Raw genomic sequence first — 6,704 nt, 5'->3', positions numbered from 1 at the left:
TAGTGATGATGTTTACTGTTACAAGAATCCCAAGTTTTGTTCCAGAATATAAAGCCAAAAATCCCGGGGTAGAAGGACATGTGCCATATGCTTGAACGTGTCCACATCAGAGACGTTCACCTTGACTGTGTTGTGATGATTCTACAACCGTGAGTTGACTATCCTTTTTGCAGCTGTGGTCCACGAAGGGTTCCGGGAGTCACCAAAGTAGACCAATGAGAAAAATCATCACATTCTGTTACACATCCCTGAAGGCAGGAAATTTGCTTGGAGGATGTATTCATGGCGACGAGATGAGGTTAGAAAAAGCGCAGGTCTGGTTTCATGAGCTGAAGAAGAATGTGCGGTTTGGCCTGCGGAGAAGGAAAGGGCCCCTCGACCCCCTGCTTCCGGGGGCTGTGAGGGGCAGGTGGGAAAGCGACTGAGCCGAAACAGAATGTGTGGGTGAAGCAAGAGGACAGAAGAGCCTTGTGGGTCATGGGGCAGGTACCAGGGCCCTGCCCTGTCAACAGCCCTCCCGGGGACAGCTGGAAAGGTTTTCTGGGAGAAACCCACCTCGGCACCCATCAGAAAGTTACAACGTGAGCAGCGAGGAAAGAAACCAAAATGAGCTTGGATCCTCACCAGGATAAAACGGGATTTGCTAAGGAAAGGGGTAAGAGCTATGCCATCGCCTTTCTTGGCAACCATTCAGAACGGCCATCTCTTCTGAGGGCCGGGCCGGGCCCCTCTCTGAAGACCAGTGAGAGAGCACCCTGGAGCCTTGGCCACCTGGAAACACCGTGCTGGGTGCCTTACGTGCAACCCCACGTACCCCACGTACACGCTCTGGGAGGGAGGAACTGTGGTGACCCTCACACACAGCTGAGCACCACAGGCTCACACACTGAACTCAGGGCCAAGATGCCAACGTGGCCACAGGGGCCTTAGGTCACGGCAAGGCGTTTGAACTTTACCCGGAGAGAAAGGAAAAGCACGTGAATGACTGTGAGCAGGAACACGACACCGCCGTGGTTTAAAGGGAAAATTCTGTGGAAGGGAGACCGGAAGGGAATGCAAGCGGAGGTGTGAAGAGCAGTCACGAAACTCTCAGAGGACGGGGGCCTAAGGTGGGATGGTGGCATGGGGGTGGGGAGAAGCGGGCAGTCCGAGAGAAGCAGGATCGACAGGACTTGGAGGTGACCGGGTGAGTGAGGTGAGGGAGAAGGGGTCCAGGGCAGTGCCCAGGATGTTGGCTGGAGCGGGGTGGATGGAGCTGCCACTCTCTGTGGCAGGGAGCCCAGGCGAGAAGCAGGTGACCGAGAGCAGCGTCCACGCGATGGTCATGCGGGAGCACCTGAGGGAGGCTGCCTCCCAGTTGCACGTAGGACATATGTGCAAAGGCCGTCAGTATACAGATGGAGTGGATGAACTACGGACTCTCCCAGGGAAAGGCTGCGGAGGAGAAGCGAGAACCTAGGTAAGCATCCAGGGGAACCCCATGTTTGGAGAAGAGCGGAGGAAAAGAGACTGACAAAGACATGGTCAGTGGTGCAGGAAGAAAATGGGAAAATCAGCAAGGAGGACATGGCCAGCAAGCATTACTACATCAGGAAGTGCCACTGAGGCAACTCTGTCTCCACCGGGACCATCCTAGGGCACGTCACCATCTTTCTTCCCTGGACTCCCACAGTGGCCTCCTGACTGGTCGCACCTCCCTTTGGTCCGTTTCTATACAACATCCAGAGGGACTTTGCTTTAAAACTCTCACTTTGCCCTTAGACTGACATGTATGTTCCATTTCATGTCCTGCCAGGCCTTGTGTGATTTGGCCCCTGAGCACTCTTTCCCCTTCCTTTCTTTATAATCTCTTCCTTCTATCCTCCAGCCTTGGTGAACTTCTGCTTCCTTGAACACAGCGAGCTCTTTATCACCCCCAGAGCCTTTGCACTAGCTGTTGTGTCTGCCAGAAATCCTTTCTACCTTCTTTTTCAAGTGGCTGGGCCCTCTTCTCTTCCCATAGGCCCTAACCTAACCCCCTCATCCTCAAAAAAGTCTATAATGGCCCCTCTGTCTAAACTAGGGTCCCCCACAGTTTTCTATCATAGCATTGTATTTATGTTTTCCTTCTTAATGCAAGCCAGTATTTGTGATTTGGGGACTTACTCTTTTTTTCTTCCCTCTTTCTTGATAATAAGGAAGAACCGCATACCTGGTTTGTTCTCCATTATATCCCCTGACTTAGTTCAGGGTCATCATTTAGGGATGAATTTAACCTTTAAGTAACAGACAACTGAACCAACAGTAGCTTAAACTAATACAGTTTTTTTTCTCGCATAGCAAGAAATCTAGTGGTAGGTTCATTAGCTCAATGCTTACATCTCTGCACTTGCCTTGCTGTTTCCCTCATGGCTGCAAATGGCTGGCGCAGCTCCTGCCATTGCACGTTCGTCCATGTTCAAGGTAGGAAAAAAGGGAGAGGAGGAAAGGCTGTATCAGTAGTATCATCTAATTTTATGAGTAAACAAGCAGACACTCCCCCAGCAGATTTCCACTTATATCTAATGGGCCAGGACTGACATAGAGCCCCCATACCTGCAACAGAGATGGGGTAAGTGTGTGTGTGTTTAACTTTCCAGCCTCTGGAGTGGGGAGCAACAAGGGAAAATGACATTCAGAATGGCTTCGGAGTAGCTAATCTACAGGGGTTTCTGCAAGAGGACAGTGAGTAGGGCTGTTTACCTGGAATCAAGAATTTGGGACAGAGAGAAATGAGAGACAGCTGAAGAGATGGGTGGAGGCCAGATTGCAGAGGATCTTAAAGGTTTTAATTCTACATTCTCACTTTTTTTTTTAATGTTTATTTTTGAGAAGGGGCGGAGAGAGGGAGGGGCAGAGAGAAACGGAGACACAGAATCTGCTCCAGGCTCTGGCACAGAGCCCCATGCGGGGCTCGAACTCACAAACCGTGAGATCATGACCTGAGCCAAAGTCGGGCACTTAATCAGCCAAGCCACCCAGGCACCCCCTCTACATTCTCACTTCTGAGCTGGTGCAAATGGCTTCGCACTTGGCTGCCTTCCTCTGCCAGTGGTTCCTGTTCCCCCATCTCTCCTCTCTCCCCCTTTGAAAGCCCAGAAGAGTGGAGTGCCATCAAAGTGCAGAAGGGATTGATTTTCAGTCCCCCTACCCCACAGTGAGGACAGGGGGTGACTGGATGGTAATACAGCGAATTAAGAAAAAAAGAGGGACAGGAGCGAAGGAAATAAAATGTTTATCTTCAATCTCGATTTAACAATGAAAAACAACCACAGAAACCAGGGTTTTCAATTGCCAATCTGTGAACTAGTGAAGGTAACATCTTTTCCTGACTCCCGTGTACTTCTCGTCTGTATCTTTCCCAAAATAGAACGTTATGAAAAGGCCCTCTGGCCCCATCTCCCTCCTTCTCTCCCTGGGATCTGGAGTAGAGCATATAGTTAATATTTGAGATTATTGTGTAATGAAGTTGGAAACCAGGAAACAGTAGAGTACAGATATTAACAAATTATCTCAACTATGCTCAGGGTCTGATGCTTAGGACCACAGCCTGGAACTGCGTATATAAGGATGCTGTCTCTGCCTTCAGCCAGAAGCCATCTTCCTGTGGCATTAATACCCTTGTATGTTTTGTGAGCACCACCCAGTAAGCTTTGTCCTGTACATAACCCAGCACGATACCTCACTCTCCTGCTTACACGAGTGCTTAATGGCCGTCAGGTGATTGTGGCTGTGACTACAGTGGAACATTTGGCTGAGTTCAGGGAACTGGTCATCACTTGTTTAAGGAAGACCTCCTTCATTTACATTTGGCTTCTTCACTCTTGAGTAAAATTACTTTGATCTTGAGCACAGTAATTAAAGCTTCATAGCATTTGGTTGAATGCCATGGATCTTGCCTTTGATTGAATTTATATTCTTGACTAGCTCTAGGCTTTCTCTTTAGAGATGTTTTGTTTCTCTAGCAATCATCATCCTGTAGAAGTTTGGGGAGAGACCCAAGCGATGTGCACAAATGCAGAACGGAGAATCCATCTGTGTGAGGTGGAAATGCCAAAGTGGACTGAAAGTGTGGCAGGAATCGGTATGGGCTGCATAGAGCAACCTCGTAATCAAACTTCAGATAAAACTTGAGTTAAGTTTTCCTTGGCAATGAGTTCATTAGACCCTCATCAGAAAGTCATGTTATGAGCTGGCTCAAACCCAGCTTCTTTTCATGTCTTGCCTCTTCTCCTCTCCTGGGCTCCTTATCCTCCAATAGCATGAGAATACATGCTGGTTCTCCAAAAGTACCCCTCACTTTCCCCACTCCGTGCCTTTGCTCATGCTGCTCCCACACCTAGAACCTCCCCTTGCCTCCCTATCCATCCCTCACATCCCGGCTGAAGTGACTTCACGTTCTTCTCTGATTCCCCCAGTTACACCCCTCTTCCCCATGTCACCCCCAGAGTATAAGGATATGTGCACAGTGGATGCTCAGTCTTGCTGATGTAGATTGTTTTGAATTTTTAAATGAGAGCTATTGGTAACTAACATCTATGGAGCGTTCGTCATGTCCCAGGCATGTCCCTAGGCAAACTCATTATGTGAATTATTTATTCTATACAACAACCCTGTGAGGTAGTCACAGGCGCCGCCATTTCTACCCCATTTACAGATGAACTGGGTCAGCTCAGGAAGGTTCATTAACATGTGCCAGGCTGCACAGATGGTACATGACAGAGCTAGAATGGGAGCTCAGGAAGTTTGACTCCAGGACCGAATACTCCTAAACATTCAGTTCAACATCTGGCAAGAAGGAAAGGAGGCCAAGAGGGAATATACTGGGTGGACGCTCCCTCCCTGTATAATTTATTCTGAGGCTGAGCCAAAGTGACAATGATATAATCCCTGTATCCCTAGGGTACATGGCATGGCCTGAAATTTCGGTGAACCAAACTCCAGGAACTTAAAACTCCAGAAACAACACAGATACCCAGCAGCAACCTATTCGCTACCTGTCAAACCAGCAGCCTTGGTCTGTCCCGTCTCTCTCTCCCCCTCTACAGATTAAAATTCAGCTAAAAGAAGTTCATATGCCACCATTGCAAACACAGGACTATTGCCCCTCCTTAAACAATGTCCACAACATACTTTTGAATATATCATGTGTGTCTGTAATCATGTTGTCTCCACTCTGATTTTAGAGTCCTTTCTTATGGGCCACCAAATGGGGGCATTCACACAGGGTGTTTGCGGGATGAGCGGAGTGTGTTTCATGAACAGAGAGGCCTCAACCAGAGGCAGATCCCTGTCAAGCCTCAGCCATTCTAGAAACCAAGAGAAACGTTCAGCACTTGGTTGTGTCTGCAAAGGCCCCATGGAGGAAACAGTTATTGGAGTCTATGTAATTCTTAGAAGGGCTTGGTGGTCGTTGGACAATACCGTCCTTGATTCCTTCCCTTTTACAGAAAATGAGGTGTCCCACTGTCCATCGAGACCTATCCTGTCACCTCTGCTGGGGCCAGGTCTCACTTCCATAAGAATTCTGGACTATCTTACTCCACCCTTATGATTTCAATCTTTCCCTCTTCCCTGGCTCTCTCCTCTCCAATGTATGATCATCTCACACCCTCCAGTTAAAACAGAGAAACTTGGGGCGCCTGGGTGGCTCAGTCGGTTAAGCGTCCGACTTTGGCTCAGGTCGTGATCTCACGGTCTGTGAGTTCGAGACCCGCATCGGGCTCTGTGCTGACAGCTCAGAGCCTAGAGCCTGTTTCAGATTCTGTGTCTCCCTCTCTCTCTGCCCCTCCCCTGTTCATGCTCTCTCTCTGTCTCAAAAATAAATAAACGTTAAAAAAAAATTAAAAAAAAAAAAACAAAGAAACTTCCCTTGGTCCTGTCTTGTTTTCCAGGTACCATTTCATTTCCTCCACAAATTGCCTTACAAATTACACACAGGGGCACCTGGGTGGCTCAGTCGGTGGAGCATCCAACTTCGGCTCCAGTCACGATCTCGCAGTTTATAGGTTTGAGCCCCGCATTGGGCTCTGTGCTGATGGCTCAGAGCCTGGAGCCTGCTTTGGATTCTGTGTCTCTCCCTGTCTTTCCTCCATTCACATTCTCTGTCTATGAAAATTAATTACTTAATTAAAATAAAAACAGATTACACACAGAGTATTCATTTCCTTGCCTCTCGTTCACTCTGTTGATAGACATTTATGTTCTCTGAAAGTGATCCTCATTCACAAAGTCCAGCAAGCACATTTTGGTCTTTATCAGGGTAAATGGCTCCTCTGTACCATTTGATAGAGACACCACCTTCTCCCTTGCATTCCTCCTTTGACACCTGTGATCTGTCATTCTCGAGGTGCACCCACCCCAGACTACTCCCTACTGCCTTCACTCCCCACCCTGCCCTTAGGTTGCTGTGGTTCTCGGGGGGGGGGGGGGGGGGGGTAGAGTCGAGTAATACTCTACCCTCTTTCTGCCACATCAGTTGCTCTGCACACCCTCCCAAGGGAGCCCATCCATGATGTCACAGATCACGTGCCTGGGTTCTGTGACCATCCATGTGCCAGTGACTCTCAAGTGTTCGATTCCAGCCCAAACTTAACTTTTGTATGCATCCCATCTCCTTTCAAAAGGTGGCCTGCAGGCATGTGGAACTAAGAAATGGGTCCATTGCTAAGACCTACACTGAACAG

Source organism: Panthera onca, chromosome B4 (genome assembly GCF_046562875.1).
Source record: "Panthera onca isolate mPanOnc1 chromosome B4, mPanOnc1 haplotype 2, whole genome shotgun sequence".
Classification (NCBI taxonomy): Eukaryota; Metazoa; Chordata; class Mammalia; order Carnivora; family Felidae; genus Panthera; species Panthera onca.
This window is presented reverse-complemented; position numbering follows the sequence as displayed.